Source organism: Bombus affinis, chromosome 2, assembly GCF_024516045.1.
Source record: "Bombus affinis isolate iyBomAffi1 chromosome 2, iyBomAffi1.2, whole genome shotgun sequence".
Taxonomy (NCBI): domain Eukaryota; kingdom Metazoa; phylum Arthropoda; class Insecta; order Hymenoptera; family Apidae; genus Bombus; species Bombus affinis.
The window spans coordinates 3,429,511-3,448,735 of record NC_066345.1 but is presented as its reverse complement, the minus strand read 5'-3'; the positions used below and the strand labels follow the sequence as shown (position 1 = coordinate 3,448,735).

Sequence of the window (19,225 nt, the reverse complement as noted above, 5' to 3'; positions counted from 1 at the left end):
CATATGCTTCTCGAACTGCCAACTGACATTAAATATTAACAAAAACTAGAAAATGTATAACATTGTTCACGTGAATTCGTTATCTGTATTGTTTGATTCGTTACATTTTCTGGTTCTAAGTATGTTTGGCTCTGTGTAAGTACTATCTTTATTTATATTTTAACTGGAGCCCATTATTTTGATTCGTGTTATTGATTAATGTGCGAACATCATAATTGTTTTAAAAATACATTCTTACTGAATATTTGCGTTATTAAAAAAAAGTGAAAGTATAAGTAACAAATTTAGAAAAGATACGTCAGAATAAATACCTTTAACTTTAACGAGATTCCTTACAGACTTTCAAGGTAACAAATGTCATTTAATCAAAGTGTCTCCGTTACAATTTATCCTACATATGCGCATTTCTTACAATGAGTACCATTCGATTATATGTAGGTGAAAGGTTTATGAAACACAATATCATGTCTGAATAAAATAAAACAAACGCTTTTACTTTAAATTGAAAGAATGATTTAAAAAGAAAACAAACAAAATACAACGACTTTTAATTATAAAAATAAGTAACTGATGCTGTTAAATAATATAGTTGAATATTTGTAGCTCATAATACAAAATATTGTAGACTTATTATAATTATGTATTTCAATATCAAGTAAATTGCCTTTATAAAAAATTTAAAAATGCGAAAGAAGAAAGGAAAGGGAAATGAATAATTGTATTTAAAATGAAAAAACTTAAGCACAAATTGAAAATGAGACAATCCTGTTAAAAGCGTTGTTAATGAATGTCGTTTAAAATCGTTAAGTAATATTATCCACATCTTTGTATTGACGATGAAAATCGAGTTTGATTAAAATAATTATTGTAATACTTGACAAATTCACTTTGAAGTGGGATTTATCTGTCAATAATCAATAAGCACGAAGACACTCGTTATTTAACTGGTAAAGCGGAAACAGTTAGCTACAATTAAAGAAAGTAATGGAACAGGTAAATCTATACCAATATTGATATTATATTAATTTTTAATAAAAATGTACATTTTAATATCAACATTAAATTCATTGTATCTACAACTTATAAAAAGGGTTGCACGTTTTAATTAAAATTAAAAAATCCAACAAACAGATACAATGATGTCAGAATATTAAAACGATTCAATTGAATCAAACTTATAATCGATTCTCATTCAATATTGTTATTTGACGTCCGTAATTTTTACAAACAAATTTTACGACGACTATACAAACATTTTATAAAGGTAAAACATTGTCGCAAACTTTAAGATCCGTTATAGATGCGATAATATACAATTATATCTTTGATATCTATAAATCCTTTAGATATTTATATTCTACAGATACATTGCTAGTATATCTTTTCTTTTTCATTTTTATACAGACATATTTTACTTTTTTTCGGATACATTTGATATAAAAGATATATTTATTATTCTACGTTTCTATTAAAAGATCTGTCACATAGTGGAATCATCCACTTGTATGCCTACTTTTAACGCAAAATGTAACAAATTGCTTCTTTGAATTTTAAAAACCAAACAAATTGAAGTTGTATTTTTGGATTTAGAAAATTTGAGTAAACCTGACAAATAATTAGGAAATTATTGAAATCTTTAAGAATTATTATATTACTTGAAATAATACCTAGTACACGTATTATATTTATTATTACACATATTATATTCTGTACATAGTTTCGTTCGAATAGAATAGAATACTCTTTACTAGTCGATCTGATCGAAACATTAAAATTTTTCTATTTCGAAACTCGCATTAGTATGTAAATGAGGAATAATTATAGGAGTTGGCAGTAAAGCGAGTAAACAGACACGGTCTCCAGTCATGCTCGATTCTCGTAACTGCTCGTAACACACGCTCGAGCGTAGGGAATGCGGAACCGCATCCGCTTGGGGCTTATGTTAGACAGTTCATATACGGAAGTGTCAATCGAATCTGTAGACACGGTCGCCTTGACCGCGGCTGACGTCGCGGTTCAATGTCGGTGTAACGCGACTTTTTTTATTATTATTACTAATATTGCTGCGCGGTTGCATAATTTCACGGATAGGAACAAGGAACTGGCAAACAACAGGAGGAAGAAAAAGAAACAACATGATGGACATTGAGAAGTGCGTGGAAATTGCAGGTATAAGCGTGCGGCAAACTTTGAGAGGAATTATCGATGATAACATGTTGTTAATTCTTTAAATCAGTGATGGCCCCTGTTGTGCTGATAAGAAGTAAGTAGTGAAATTGGAAATAAAGGTAAAATATAAAAATAGAAAACACGAATATTATAGTTAATATAGAGGAAACTGTATTTCGTTATATATATTAATTAACGATTTCTTATTATTGTATGATACACTACTATAATGCTATAAGTGTTTAACGAAATTATACCAACTGTTATACTTTTATCTTTACCATTAGTTATTTACTTTATCGACTAATAACTGAATAGAAAAATTCTTTTCATTACTGATTTCATTAGGTTGGTAAAAAAGAAATGGATTAAGTCTTTCCTTACGAGATATGACTATGGAAAATTCAATCGAATTGAAATATAAATGTAATTTTGCAAATTTTTATTCGTTTCTACGTGTTGTTACTTTTTTAAACGCTTTGGGAATTTTTCGAAACTTCTTGGAAAAATTTTGTTATGAAAGTAGTGTTGTTACAACTATGTTACAATAATCGAGATTTTTATATAATTCGAAAATCCAAAAATTTCTTCATACTGCGATTAATTTATAAATTAATAGGAAAAACACGTAAGTTGCAACGTTATTATGAATATCTTTTTATGAAAGTATAAATGGAACAATGATTATAGATGCGGATACCGATTAACTATTTATTTTCCACCAACCTAATAATTACGTCTACCGTAGTTAATCATTAAATGCATTTCCTTATAATATTGTGACACATCATTTACTTCTGCACAGCTTTACCGTTGCTCTTGAATGTAAAACATATGATCATAGAGTTAGGGCAGTGTTATATCTAGAAACTATTTATTAAAATATTTAATACTGATTTCATAACACATATATGTATTTAAAAAATATTCCTTTCTCTGTGAGAGTCGCGTGTGTATTGTTAATTTATTAAGAACAAAGTAAAGAAATACGTAATGTAAATTTTGTGTAACGTTATTACAAAATATAAAGATATAGTAATACAATGCTCATATATAAAACATACATATCCAATTATTGGAACATCAGAAATGCATGAAAATATTAGATACTCTAAAATCTGCAGTAAATGAAAAACTCTACTAATTAAACAAACAAACTAAACGAAAAAAAGAAAATGTCCACGATTTAAGAAATATAGTTCATCATGGTACTGTAAATAGTTAAATTTCAGCCAAATTCAATAAAATTGTAGATATCTAGATAGAGAAAAAAATGCAGTGAAAAAGCATCGAACAAATTCATAGAATTCCCTTTCATAATTACAATTTTACGAAGCGAATTTAATAATGCAAATTGACTGAACAAAGATTACAAATGAAATATTACATTAACGGAATATTGGAATCCTTGATGAATTAAGGAAATAAAAACTAGCAGAAATTTAATTTAAAAAGTGTTTCCCAATACGCTCGACTTCTTCGTAATGGTAATTTAAAACTTTATAGATAATGATTATCGTTAAAAATGCATTTATTAAACATCAATATTATCATAGTCATATATTTACGTACGTTAGAAGAAAATTCTAATTAATACGATAAATATTAAATGACGATATTAGAAAAGACATATTTAAAAAAATTCACTCAAAATTCATATACATGTATACATATGTGCTGATTATACTCTTTCAAAGATTGAAATTTACATAGCACTTCACGTAATTTTTTCAACGATTGATTTTTGCAATGATTAATATTATGTGAATTGCACAATAGTTCATTCTATGGAAAATATGTAGCTAAATATTTCTTTTTTATAAATCAATGTTATTAACTACATTCTCGCTATATTCAATGGATTCATTGGCAAAATAATCGGAACATAACTCTGCATATGCCTATAATGTTTGCAATTCTTAAGAGATGGAAATATAAGACTACAAAAATATAAAAGTAACATAATAACTATCAAAGATCGTAAAAGAAACAACCATTTTTCGTTTAAAAAGAAAAGAATTCAACTACACTAATAGTTTAGTTCTAACGATTATAAAAGATCTATGGTAATATCCTTGTAATGTGTAATGTAATAATATTTTTCATTTATTGTTACATTCAGAATAACAGACAATTACTAAGCGACAAGATTAAACATTATCGTGTCCTATATCTGTACATACAAGATAACTATAATAAATGTGCAAATCATTTTGAATTGTTATAACGAAAATAAATTGATTTTGATAAAGAAAAAAAATGCATTTAAAGATTAACAAACACTGTTAATTATCTAATAAGACTTACTAATTATATTAATTATCCCTGTTGGAATTAAATAACACAGATAGAATAAATAATAAAACTGGGCGATAATTATAATCACTCAAGATAGTTTGTTCGAATGAAAAGTAAGAAGCATGTGTTAATTCTTAAGAAAATGAACGTTCGTCTAGTAATTTGCCACAGCAATTGTCAATTGGTAGGCCATGGTCATTTATTTTCCGTTCGATGACACTAACAAACTCTCGAAGTGAATGCGTGATGGGAAAAGCAGCAAATTGCATTGTTTAACCTGCATTAGTATATACACATAAGGCGTTTTTTTAAGCGCCAAGATATCGATCCTCGATCAATTATTATCAATATGTTTCTATAAATTCATATGAATCTATGAACTAAATGTATGTGTTTGCAATTGATCAATTTGTTTCAATCCACGACTAACTTTGTTAATTTACCGTTGAACAAGTCTCACATACATATCGATATCGATATGTATCTCTTAACAAGGAAAAATTTACTTTTTACTTTGCTCGTCATACATATATAAACTCTGTAACGTACATTATACACAAACGCAGTCTTTTATACGCGAAAAATAGAAGCAATTAAATCTTACTCGGTTAAAATAATGCGAGTACAATTTGGCAAGGCAGAGTTTGCTTCGGGGAATAAAATAAATGGATTAAATAAGCAGGGATTGTTTATCAATATCGAGCAATCTCCCGAAAACGTGTTACACTCGAAAATCTTTTCTCCATTCCAAAATGCTAAGACGTTAATGTTTTTATGTTATTGTGTAATGCGGAAGTTCGGTGAAACACCAGGTTATCATTTAGTTCGAGGATTTTAATCTAGGCGCTGGGACAATTATCTTTCGGTTCGCGTCTACGGGTTTAGAAAACTTTAATTGCGGTCTTACGTGCCAGAATTTTCGAAGGCCACACGGAACCACCTGCAATTATTTGCCAATATTGTCAAATACTGCTCTTGTCTTGCGATTTCGCTGACGTCGAAAATGAAATCGATAAAGGACAGTTCGAGATTGTTTGATAATTAGAACGGAATAATGAGACATCGATTTAACTTACCGTTAGTCGTCCTCAATTATTATAAATAAGATATTTCCTATAGCTGCTTAATAATATTTCTTGCTCACGTAAAATTACATATCTCGTTAATTTCAATTTTACGATTCGAATGACCTTTAATTTCAGTTTTTACAGTTTCATTTGTAGGAACACAAAGAACAAAAAACTTTCAGAAATTACAATTTTACCTTCGTCCTAAATCGATTCATTATCGACAAAGTAGGTATATATTGCCATTAGAACAACTAAAAAATTACTATATAATATAATATAATATAATATAGTATAATATAGTTCTTTATATATAATTAACACGTCAAACTTTGTGAAAAGATGTTTGCACGAGGCGTCAGGAAAACCGTCATCATTAATCAGGATACTAACTTAATCCTAGAACTATAGAGTAGCTCACACAAGTATTGCAACATCCGTAGAAACTTTTGTGTGTGTTTCTATGCCTAACAATAAGTGTCCAGATACTTTGGACAGCCACTTGGTATTACAATTGTAAGTATGTTTCTCCGCTATTTAGTGTTCCAGCATTATATTATTATTATTCGAATCGTTTAAATGTAAATCCATAATTATCTCGCTGTGAATTTATAATCGTTTCAATGTAAATTCATAATCATTTCAATGTGAATTCAGAATCATTTAAATGTAAATTCATAATCGTTTAAATGTAAATTCATAATCGTTCAATCTTCAATTTGAAGCAAGCTGTACGCTAACTACGAAAAGTAACTGTATAATAGTGTCGTTATGAATTGTTTCGATATACGCGTATGCTTTCCAAAACATACCGCTCCGATCTGAAGCGAAATACGCTGTAGTGCGATAGACGTTAGAAACGTGCTGCAAGGACATCGATAAATCACACTAGTCATGATTTAAAAACGTTATGCTGTAATACCGTGAAATTATAACAAAAGTACGTGTAAATAACTAATTACTCCATGTCATTACAATATACGGTAAATGACAATACGTGGATGATGCTGCTCCTCTGCAGTCGCCCTATCGAGTATAAGTGTACAAACAAATTAGAAACAACGAACGTCGTAAAGCGTAAGGGTGCCGATTAAAAACAGGAAACCGACGTTCCACTAATGATTACACTGGTTAACAGCTGGAATCTATTCTAGATCTAGTTCTAATTTTGGTGTACCTTGTTATGTCTCTAATCGAGAAATTTAAGCGATAATCGATATAAATGCCGAAAAATAAAGAAACTCCCGTTGCTCATTTCGGACAAAATAAAACATAATTTAGAATTTTATTCTTCAAATTCAAACAAGATTTATTACACCGCAACTACTTGAAAAATAAAAAACTCCTTGCAAATCTGAAGCATTCAATTCTTTACATGAAAAGCTAACTTTCATATTCGTACATATCAGTGATGGTTTATTATTTATCTCATAGCAAAATTTAATTCAGTTGAATTCCGTATTTAAAGATTTCCCGATATTAATGAAAAATTGCATAACCCAAGTATGACACTGTGAAACAATTTTATTATTTTACTACATAGTTAAACGCGAATCGCTTGAGGACTTAATACGACGATCACGATTAAGTAACATTTATGATTGTTCGTGCATCGTATAAGTATAAATGTAAAACGAGTGATCTTGAACTTATAATTAACAGTGCCCTCGTACGAGTATAATTTGAAAACATAATGTACAACATGATTTATTACGTTGATTAAACTCGTGGTAACTTACCCTAGACAAGAACGGAAGTAGTCCACTCTTCCAGTTGTTAGTATTGCGGTTGGCATGCGTTCAAAGAATGAAAATACGATAAAGTTTAAGTATACGAACAAGCTGCTTGAATTATCGGTCACATGCTTGTCTTTAAAATTAATGTGTAACACATATCAACTTCGTCGTATAAGTAAATGAAACAATGGTTAGACGAGTAAATAGAAGATTATAGAAGAACACATTAATTTCAAAGATTGTCCGTGCGCTTGGGATCATCCTTGTGGAGGATAAAACACCAAAGCTGCCTGCTACATATATTTATTAACCACGTAATGCACATACCCGTGATATATATGTACATACATACAGCATCGTGAGTAATTACAGACTCAAACATATTTTCTGCATTATCTCTTTAATATTTCTAGGAAACCACTAATCATGCCTAGATATGTTAAGTGAAATTATCTTTGTAAAAGGGAAATTCAACGCTATAGAATATACTAAGAGATGGTACATGGCAAATTATTGTCTTTCGTAACTAAAATAGAAAACGAAAAAACAATTTTTCAACGAGACAATGCACCTATTTATACAGCCGCCGCTATAAAAATTTGGTTTCAAGATTTCGGACTAGAATTATTATCTATGGCCAGTATTGAGTTCTGATCTGAACCCGATCGAGAACCTGTGGAGAATTCCAGCGAGAAAAGTTTAGGACAAGCTACCTCTAGAAAATATCGTGGAACTTAAAAAAAGAATAAAATCCGTGTGGGCTGATATTCAAGGCGTTACTTTAAATAAGTTAAAGGATAAAGTATCTAACAGATTAATAGAAATAATAAAAAATAAACAAAAATCCGAACGAAGACGTAACAAAATTAACATTAAGTTTATATTTCTTCACAGCTAAAAACACAGTTTTAAGAGAAAATTTCATTTTTTCCACACTTCGAGAGGAGAAATTTTTTGTTTATTGTATTTTCAATTTTCTTTTTTACATGAAAAATCTAAAAATGGAATTGAGTTTATAATTATCCACGGCACTGTACATTACGGGCATATCTCACAAATTTGCTCGTTTTAACCACTCTTCTTTAGGAATTTGGGATATGGCATCTTATACTAAAATATACAGCCTACTATTTTAACAATTTCTAAAGTAATAAGACTTATCCTAAATCTCCAGTTTTATCGTGTGTTCTTCATTACTCGATATCAATTAACACCTATTAAGTAAACATTCATCACCTATTAGGTAAACATATAACTTTTCTTCAAGACGGAATCTCTTGTAATGGAAAAGTTTCATCATGCATTTTCCATTATTTTTGCAGATCCATACATGGAATTTTAACAGATACATAGTGCTATGTTATATATTTCATGAAGATATAAATTAAATATAAGTTAAACTAAAAGAGGCTTACGTTAAGGTTAAGCAATTATGCTGAGATTCTTTGATCTTGCCATCAAATGATCAGATTTCTAGGAAAAATAATACCTCAATTACTAATGTTTTGCAAACAAAATGTCGACGAAACTAATTCGTCAATAACCTGAAAGTGACGAAAAACAGTTTAGATTTTAGACTGCTATTGTGTAGCACAGAGCTACTAAGCTGATATACAAGGTGGTCTAAAAATCTACACAATTCTTCAGACACTTGCGATAGTCGGCAAAAAATGTTTTGAACAAAAGTTTATCAGCTTTCGATCTACTACAAATGGCAATATTATGAATTACAAAAAAAAATTTCACTTCGATGAAAAATCAGGTCACCTTTATATTTTTAAATGGAACAATACATTTCTTTATGCTCCGTTCAATGCATTTTTTAATTCTCTACAGGAAGGTATTGAGGTACTTGAGTTGAAAAATGATTATTTTTAAAAATATGTTAGCTTTAATGTCGTAAAACTTGCATAAAAGAGCAGGAAAACAAGTACTACTTTATCTTTCCTTGACTTTCATACGATAAGTTTTACAACATTAAAGCTACAATATCTTGTAAACTAATCATTTTTCAATCCAAATATCTTAATATCTCCCTGCAGGGAACTGAAGAATAATAGTATATAAAAAGATCTATCACTCCATTAAAAAAATAGAGGCGACCTGAACTTCTCATGGGAGCAATATCTTTTTTAAGTCCTTAACATTGCAATTCGTAGTTGATCGAAAGCTGATTAACTTTTGTTCGAAACATTTTTTGCCCAATTGTTATCGGAAGAACCTGAAAGATCGTGAGGACTGCTGATTTTTAGACCACCCTGTATATATACATCGTCTTAAAACTATACTTAAAAATGTTTAAGTCACTGCATAGTAACGCGTTAGGCTTCAGTTTAGTTTAATTTCCATTAAAATAATAAATTCTTTACGTATATATTTCACATAGATGTTTCATTATATACCTACTTATTATTTATAATTATATTTATGCTTTTCATATATCTAATTTTCTTCCGCAATTCTTCATCAAGTTGACTAGCCGTGATGAGATATAACCACTGACGCAAATAGAAAGCAAAAAGCAGAATATGCGTATCGAATAAGAAAATGTATTACTATATATCATAGGTCAGTTTTTTATTTAGAATTAAATTTTTATATATATCAACAGATTTAGTGGATTTAATAAATTTTCAATAATCAACGTTCCTGCCAAATGAGTGCAAACAATGAAAACAATATTTAACGAACGAATGTCTCTATAACGATGAAAAAGACTGCTGTTTTGATGTAAGTCACGACATTAAGGAATGCTGATACGATACTTTAGGGTAGGAGAGAAGATTGAAACACAAGACATGTGCATAATCTCACGTTACAGATGAGGTGTATCTATTATTAAATGTATAATAAATTTTTCTTGAAGGCATAAGACGAAACACAGAAAATATTAAGAATAATGATACAACTATAAATATCATGCCTACAAATTCTTTCTGTGATACGACTAATTCAATACTTTGATTTTTCATTTTTCGTCTGTTTCCATTTTTTTCTTTTCTTTTTTTTTTTTTTTTTTTTTTTTTTGCAATTTCTGTTACGTCGCGTCTTGACATTACCGTATCCTTATAATTCTATACCTTTCTAGTCTCTCCTACGCTGATTTTCTTTGTTTCGATAACGTTAGAGATCAATAAGAATTCGAAAACTGTTTATTCTTATGGAATTAAATAAATAAGCAGCTTGCATAAATGTCTAAATAGATATTCCCAGTGGAACGCAATTGCGAAATACGCAACATTTTCCCCGTTGATTCATACTCTGCTCGTTGTTACTATTTATACGAGATGAGTCAATAACAGGAACACAAAGAAAGGATATTTTCACTTGGTAAAATGAATAAAAGTGATAAAGAAGCAACATTTTCGTGGGAAATTGTAATAATTATAATAAATACATTTTATGTACCTAGTAAAAGAAAGAACCTAGCTCGAACCTTGTGTCACATATTCTAGGATATATGTATTATCTATGCATGCCTATAAAAATAGGCAAAAAAATATTTCTGATAGATTAAATGGGAAAAAAGTTAGATTAATTGCAGTCTATGCAAGAATATACGTATGTAATAATAGAGTGATAATACAGAACAGTCGATATGTGGAAATTCTGGATTATCAAAAATGTCCTTCCAGTGCAGACCGATCCCATAGTATAAGTAGCAACAAAAAAGATAAAAAAAATGATGTATCGAAGAAACGCGAATGAGGTTGGCTGCACAATTGCGGATGGAACAATGTTTGCCAATCTAATGGAACCTACAACGTGTTACGTAATGATCGACAGTTCGCAAGTAAGAGAACGCGCGCACCTGTGTAGCCTTTTTGATTCGTGGCCTGTTGCGGAGCACCGGATAAAGGATAAAGTTAATTTCCACGGAATTTTTCGTCAGCAATTTGCCAACTCTTCGAACTTTTCAAGCCTTTTGAAAAGTTTCAATCATAACATCTAGTTGAGGATTTATCATTAAAAATGTGCAGGAAGTGTTTAAGCATATGTCACTGCGTAATTTCGTTTAAATATTTACAAATAAAGTATGAAGTGTAATATTACAACACATTAATATGATATGAATTATAATTTTAATATTAATTAATATTATACATATTGTCATGATACTGGTTACAATCTGCAAATGCAACGATATGATCAAAATACATATTCAGAATTATTAATTGGTAAGTATTATTTAAGGCGTAATTGTAAAAAATAAACATTAATGAAAATACGAATCGAAGAAGTCAGGTCTAAAGGATTTTTCTTTCACAAGTTGCAATTGTAAAGCGTGGAAGAAATTGTAACGTAATCACTGCAGACATGTAAATTCATATTTTCATGGATGTAGTTGAGAAATGAAACTTTGACTATTACTTCATCTATTAAATATTCTAGAGAATACTATTTGGATATTTCATATAGTTTTGCATCTACAAATTTTCTACAGCTATACGAAAATTTGCAATCAAATAATTACTGTAGGAGTTCCATATACAAAGTTTCTCATGAAACGAGTATTAATAGCAATCGATTAAAAATTCATCCGAATATTCGATTCATGACAGATAAGTTCCCAAGCTACGACTCCAAGACTGACACATTTCCACATAAATTGCAGTCGTTTGACCCAAATGATATATACCCATCATAAATCCAAGATAAATGTTTGATTGATGGCTTAATATTTTGTTTTTTGATTATGTCGTGTTTTGTTAGAACAAAGTCTTGTAAATTTTATTCCGTAGATTCGAAACACTGAGTAAGTGAAAATATCAAGTGTTACGATGGAACATGTCATCTGTGTTCATATATTATTGACTTTAATCTTTTATTTGTTATCTATCATAAAAAATGTTCTACTTATAAATACATTTCTATCTATTATGTATAAACTGTGGTAATTTATTTAAAATACCTCCATTACATAATCGCACAACGTAATATCGTAACCACGCTAAATGTTGTTTAAAGGCATATTTTAGAACTATTTAAATATTTTCATCGAATTCTTATGAAAATGAAGCTTGGTCTTTTGCGGGCAAAAGAAACTGAAATTTTGCTTTCAAAAATATGTATTTTTCTGATGATAATAATTTGTTACATTCTCTACTTTATTTTTCATATGTGAATATAAAAGCTTAAAAAAAGATATTTTATAAAAGAACATTTTATATATGTATGTATAAGGTGCAGATGATCTTGTGCTTGTAACTTAAATAATTTTTGCTTAAATATTAATCTTTTGAAAAACATTGACATATAAATTTATTTATTTAGACTTATTTGCCAAATTGCTTTAATTTATTTCAAAAAATATAAATATTATTCCAAGTAGATTTCTCTAATTAAATAAAATCCTCTCATGAATAGTTGACCTTAACGTTAACCTTACCAGGCCTGGTCAAATGCCCGGTTTTAAAATTTAATTTAAAACTGTACATTCATTGTTATTTCTTTTTTTCATCTAACTTTATGTAAATTCTTATATTATTTGATTAATCAGTTTTCCAATTTTTATTAATATAAGAATTTAAATTATTTCTTCCTGTATCAACGTCCCACATCATGTGTTAATGAAGCATTTTAATTAAACTGCTAAAAAGAAGCCTGATATAATACAAACAGATCACATAATTTATTTTTAGATCCGTTATATAATTTTTCAAAATATGATGCAATTAATCTCTAGAAATAATTATAAATACTATTATGAACTATTAACTGCAAAATAGCTTAATATTATTATGGAAATACATATATTCTACGATTATATATTGTGGCATCTATATATAGAAAAATTATTTACAACTTGTTTATTAAAACATATGTATGAATTTAACACAATTTCCCTGAAAAATTGCGATACCCTTTTGCTTTTTCTTCAAAAATTAAAAAATATATTGTGTTATACGACCAAAATCACAATATTTCTCGTTCGTTTTTGTTTTTTAATATACAGCTTAAATCTATAATTTAGAAAAGAGAAATAGAATGAAAATAATTAATAATACAATGTACTGAAAGCGATCCTCACATAAATGAATCATTTTACCATTGAGACAAAAAAAACGTGTTTACGTATAAGCATCACAGAAAGGATTAAAAGTACAGTTTTATTTTAAGAATACAGCCAATGATGTCTGTTGATAAAATAAGGCATTAACACCACTCATCCCATGAAATAATACGTGCAAAGTAATTCGAATAAGAATGCCGCGTGCAACGCTCATGATTCATCGTATTCTTGTCTCGTGCGCATAGTTCCTACATCAAAGGGTTAACGAGAATCAAAGAGAAAGCATAGTATGTTGCCCGTATGATGGGCAAATCTGAATGGATGGTAACAAAAATTCATAGACATCAGCGAATCAACTAACCTTGAGGCTTAACGCATACTAAGCAGGAATCAAATTTGTCTTTTATTAAATTTTTTTCGGGATCCAACGTCTAACTAGTAATTTATCGTAAGATCATTTAGCGTAATTGAATCTCCGTTAGAATCTCGGAAAATCTCAGACCATTTAAACGACTGAATCTACAAAAGCAATTTTGCTAATTTTTAAGATTTGGGATGTAGCATTAAAACAAATAAAATAAACATGTACCTACGTATGTGTGTTATCAATTGCGATTTTTCAAGAAAAAGTTGAATTTATCAATATCTCAATTATTTTTACCGATAGAAAAAATGATTTCAAGACGAAACTAATTTTTCAGAATAACGAACATTGTGATATGGTATGTACAATTGGTTCAAAATTTCTCGCGTTCTCATGCTTATCGATATTTTTTTTAATGTCTTTACAAGTAACTTTTACTTTTATAAAAAAAAGCTATTAAGATATTTGTGTTTAAAAACGAATAGTTTAAAACGTATTTTAATCGTATATATTTAACACGTGCTGCAGAAATTTTTAATGAATCAATTATGTGTATAACGTGGAACTTGTTGAATATAAGAATTGGAAAATTTTACGTGGTATTGTAGCTCTAAGATACGATGTATTTATCTGCTAGGTGACCTGATATTTCTGTATAGTACTGTATATGTATGTAAAAAAAGACAGACGAGATATTTGGTGCATAGATACAAAAAGTGTTAACAAAGTTGAGGAAAATTACAGCATTTACGAAACGATTGTGCGTTGGTGGACAAGCTCTTGTTTGTCCAACAAATAACCGAGAGCAGTAGCACGTTTGGCAAGGCCAAGAAATGATAAAGATGACTAGTCCCTGGGATAAAGTGAACGGGTGGACGGTTTTCTTGTTTCCTTAAATGGTGTCGACGTAATGACTCATCCATCCAGCGTTATTTTCATGCAATTGACGTAACATACTCGCGGTTGGGCCGTTTTAACAAAACCAGCAGCGCACCTCGTTCGAGCACAATGCACGCACAACCTGTGTGCGCTCTGTCCTTCTCCTTTTTTCGCTTTTATCACGCCTATAAAACACTAGCTGATAAGCTGGCTAAGCTACTTTGCTAAAGAACAGTCGCCGATATCTCTTCGTTTTGTAGTACAGCTCTTTGCTTTACGGAACTCTTAAGGGCAACGTCATCGATATAACGTGTCGAAACGCACAGATAACTCAAACTCTCCTGACGGACTTGCGCTTCGCCCGATAACGATCTTGCCTTCTGCATGATATATTTACGCGAAGATGATTACATCGTAGATGCCGATCGAACCGTGGCTGACTCGAGCGTAAATAAATAAATACACCGGCTCGCGCCGGTATTCGAACGCTTGTAGACATTGATTTTTATGAGTAATATTACCTATGTACGTTATACTTACACGTTTGAAAATTTCATTGACACTGTCAATCACTATCTTGATTATGTTGGTCAGTTGTTCGAAGTAAATCTGAAGATATACACACTATGTATCCGGTTTATCTCGAACCATTTAAACATTTAAAAAAAATGAATACGAAAAAATGTACGACATTCTGGTGGACCTATCATGCTCTTGCGTATTTGACCTTGCAGTAACCTTGAAATCTTTTATGAAAAACAGAAGGTTTTTAAATAGATAACTGCATTTTTTATTGCATATTCTTGTAAATAACAGTCTGACGTTTTCCAAACACTATCAACTCTTACTCTTGTCACCATCCTTATAACTAACTTATACTTGTAACTTTATGATTTAACTATAACTTTAAACTACTTAATAAACTAACTTAAAAATTCGGCCTGTTGTCGGCATTAGCGTTGCCCGATGTACACTACGGGGACGTATAAAGACGTTATTCGTGATGTTACTACGTGCCAGTGTTGATCAAAATTTTACTCGATTAACAGTAAACGAATAAAAATAAAGAATCAAATGTTATTCGCCACTGATGAAGAAATATTCAATCGAACAAGTACTTATCTGAATAAGAAATTATTCGTGCAGGAATTTGCCTGAATAAAAATTAATATTAATATTTTATGTTATATTATTTTATATATATTATTATAATTATATTACTTTCGCTATATTAATTATATATTATTATTATTATTGTATTATACTATATTTTAATATAATATTTATATGGTGCATCAAGAGTAGATATGGTACTAAACGTGAGAAATATTTTCAGGCTACATTGTTGTAATATTTTATAGGTTTTTGTAACTAACTTTTATCAAATGCCAGATTAGAAAATATATCGTTCCTTTTAAATTATATATTTGATAAATTAATAGTAAGAATTGAAACCGGTACCTGTATACTTGTACACAATTAAATAGAACAATTATTTGTATTATGCGAACAATTGTGCAATTATTATTCAAATCTATATAGAAAATAATTGTTATGAGTAACAAATAATTATTCCACTGATACGAATTTATTCCAATAATTATCTTGAATAAATATTTATTCGAAACAATTCGAATAATGCCCAACTCTACTACATATTCGTATGGCATTGTAGATAGACAAGCGCGCAATTTTCTAACGTTTCCGAAGCAATCAGTACGAACAGACACTTTTAGGTAATACTTAGGAAATACACAAGTTTGTATTTTCTTGAAAATATTTGACTGTCAGCTACAAAAATATATAATACAAAATGGAAGTCTCTATTTAAAAATTATAATGTTACCTTCGTAGCAGGTTTCAAGATCATCATAAGGTCAAACATACAAGATACTTAGTATATCTCCGTGAATATCGAGCAATTTTTGTCTAAAACATTTTTTCGTATCATTCATGTTTTTCGAGACATTTGAACGGCCCGAGATAAACCGGACACACTATATATAGAAGTAGAAATGACGAGATATATGTGTACATATTTAGTACAAGTATATGTACATTTCCCAGAAATCATAAAAGCGTTGAAACATATTTTTAAAGTATTTGTATTTAGAAATTAGTGAACAAGATGAAGGCGAAGAAAGGCAAATTTTCTCAGTAAATATGTAAATTATTGCAAATGCGATAGAAGATGTAAAAGAGCAATTGAAGGTGCAAAAATCCAAGTCCACCTTTTACAAAAATTTGACTCCTTGAAGTTTTATATATTTTTATACACTACTGATCGATCGGCGCAAGAATCGGACAAGTCCAATGCGTTCATAACAATTTTTGGACTTGCTCAATGTGACCTTTAGGAAGAAGAATCAGCTATGTCCAGGACTTGTCCGGCTTTTGTTCTAATATATAGCGTTAATGATGGCATTAATGTAGCGTTAATCTGTCAGCCAAAGTGTTTCAAACGTTTAGTAAACATATTCTGTTAATCGCGTGTCTTTCTTCTCGTCGATTCAGAAAGTCTTCATCGATTCAAAACAAAATATTTCACTTGAAATTCTCAGCATTAGTGTAATAGCTTCAATAAGTTGTACTTAATTCAGTTTCATTCAAATTTCTCACAACATTAAAAATCTGCACTTGCCCGATTTTTACACCAAGGTCTTCAATTACGAATGTCGCTATCAGAATCGTTTCGTGTCAAGGAGACGCTAAAAAAAACGAAAATACTCTCGTATCGCGTGTCCGTAGTCCAAGAATTATTATTTCCATAAGATCTCGAACAACATAAATAATCGCGAATGACGCATTGTTTCATTTAATAATAAATAGATACATATAATCCTGCATGTACCGAGAAAATCCATATGATACTTACTGAAAGAAGAGATTTTATATCAACAGAAGATTGTAGCGTGATGTGCTCTGTTTCATTAACGGTGCTAATTCTCTCATTAAGCTGTTATTTCTGACAGATTGTGAGGACTTAATTATTAAGATATGTATAATTAACGGATTCGTAAATCAGCCAACAGATGTTGAATTAACAAAAGGCTATTTCCAACAAGATGGAGTAATCACACGTGCGTATCTATAATATAAGACACGCTTCTAATAATAGAAATTGACAATTTTCTTCGTCACTTAATTTTTTTTTTTTTTTTAACTCGTAAATAGTAAATCGTTCTTTCTGAAAACGAATCCTCAAAACCATTAGTCTGCACTTTTGATTTATTTTCTCATAAACAGTTATCTCTTTTTCGGTTGTATCACCATCGGTGAAATATCTTGTAACCTCCCAAAATTGTACCGTTCACCACTGAAATTTTCTTCTAATTCTTTCACTATCCAATTCTTTAGGTTTACCGTAAAATTGATATTTTCTACCGTTATATAATAACCCGTTGCTTGAACGTTACAGACGATTATTTTTAATAATTTCTTTAAGAAAAACTTGTTTCGCAAGATACAAAGTCCACACATACGTAGATGTAAATAATCAGAAGTAAATATTACGAATTAGAATACATAGTTAATGAACGAATGTTAGGAATCGATAACGAGAGACTCACTCTATAGGCCAGTATCCCACGATATAAATAATTTTTTCAAGCATTAAGCATTCAAAAATGTAAAATATTCCAATACATAAATATAAAATAAAGTTATGACTCTTTCAAAATTTGTATTTCTTTTAGCAACGAATTGTTTCATTACTGTATACCTGTGGTTGTTGCTTGCTTGATGCATATAAAAATATTCTAATAAATAAATATAACGAGGTTTTTTTACTTATTCCAAGTTTCTTCATTTTTCTAGCAAAGACTAGTTTCATTACTGTCTACGTATGCTCATTGTACATATGAAATGATGATTATTTAAACTTTCAATTTCACGAACCATATTAAATTAACCTTTATAATTTATTAATTTTTATTTATTTCACCTATTAAATTTTATACTATCGTCAATAAAATATCATATTAAAGGAAAGGCAAGTTTGCTATAAACTAGGTATATTCGATGTTAAAATGATTTATAACATAGATATGAAAATCTTATTAGCTGTTGTGAATAATCAAAATATTCGTTTAATTTTCTTGCATGACGAAACGTGGCATGAAAGCTGTTAAAAAAATTAATTTGTCGTTTGAAAGAAGTTACAGAAAACCTGATTAATTGTCTAATACATAGATTATTAAAACATTGTAGCAATTTCGTTTGGAGAATTTTTAAATTCTAGAATTGATAAGTTTGATAAATCTAGGATAATAAAACTAATTAAATTTATTTTGTTTGAAATACATGGTGTTCTTGAAGAAACTACCTGCTATTAAAGTTTCATTTAAAAAAGACATTTTGTATACAGCAACCCAACGAATGAACCTTCTCGCAATTTGTTGGACGTCTTTTTTAAGAGCAATTTACAAAAAGACGATAATCATCAATGCTTGTCTAATATAGCAAGGAGAACCAGTCTTCTTGTTTACATAACAGTTTCTTCCATTCATTTCTCAAATAACACAGTATATCTTAACAGAATTGCACTGCTTGTATGTACGAATTCCTTGTATCTTCACAAGCTGTTATTTTCTCGCTACTTTTTCTTTTAGATAAATACGAAGGAGCCATGACGAATTCCTATACCAATTTTAACTTTACTCAGACCTTTCTATGAAGAAAAAAGCGAAAAGTATCAACT

The 19,225-nt window shown here is 29.7% G+C and overlaps 1 protein-coding gene and 1 long non-coding RNA gene across 8 annotated transcripts in view; one reads left to right on the top strand and one right to left on the bottom strand.

Annotated features, from left to right (window-relative positions):
- Window positions 1-19,225, bottom strand: part of LOC126929006 (moesin/ezrin/radixin homolog 1) — a 41,876-nt gene that overhangs the window by 6,861 nt on the left and 15,790 nt on the right. The window contains exons 2-3 of one of the 7 annotated variants that reach the window (XM_050744964.1): window positions 7,274-8,743; window positions 5,375-5,407 (exon numbers count right to left, since the gene is read on the bottom strand). The exons of 2 other annotated variants lie outside the window; for them this stretch is intronic. The gene's annotated coding sequence lies outside the window, so the exon portion shown is untranslated. Of the gene's footprint in view, window positions 1-5,374; window positions 5,409-7,273; window positions 8,744-19,225 lie in introns of those variants that run through there. 4 more of the 7 variants (XM_050744966.1, XM_050744965.1, XM_050744968.1 and 1 more) reach the window with 4 other exon arrangements.
- On the top strand, window positions 14,009-14,856 carry LOC126913867 (uncharacterized). Its single transcript, XR_007709500.1, has 2 exons — window positions 14,009-14,074; window positions 14,109-14,856. It is a non-coding gene; the product is annotated as an uncharacterized LOC126913867 (long non-coding RNA).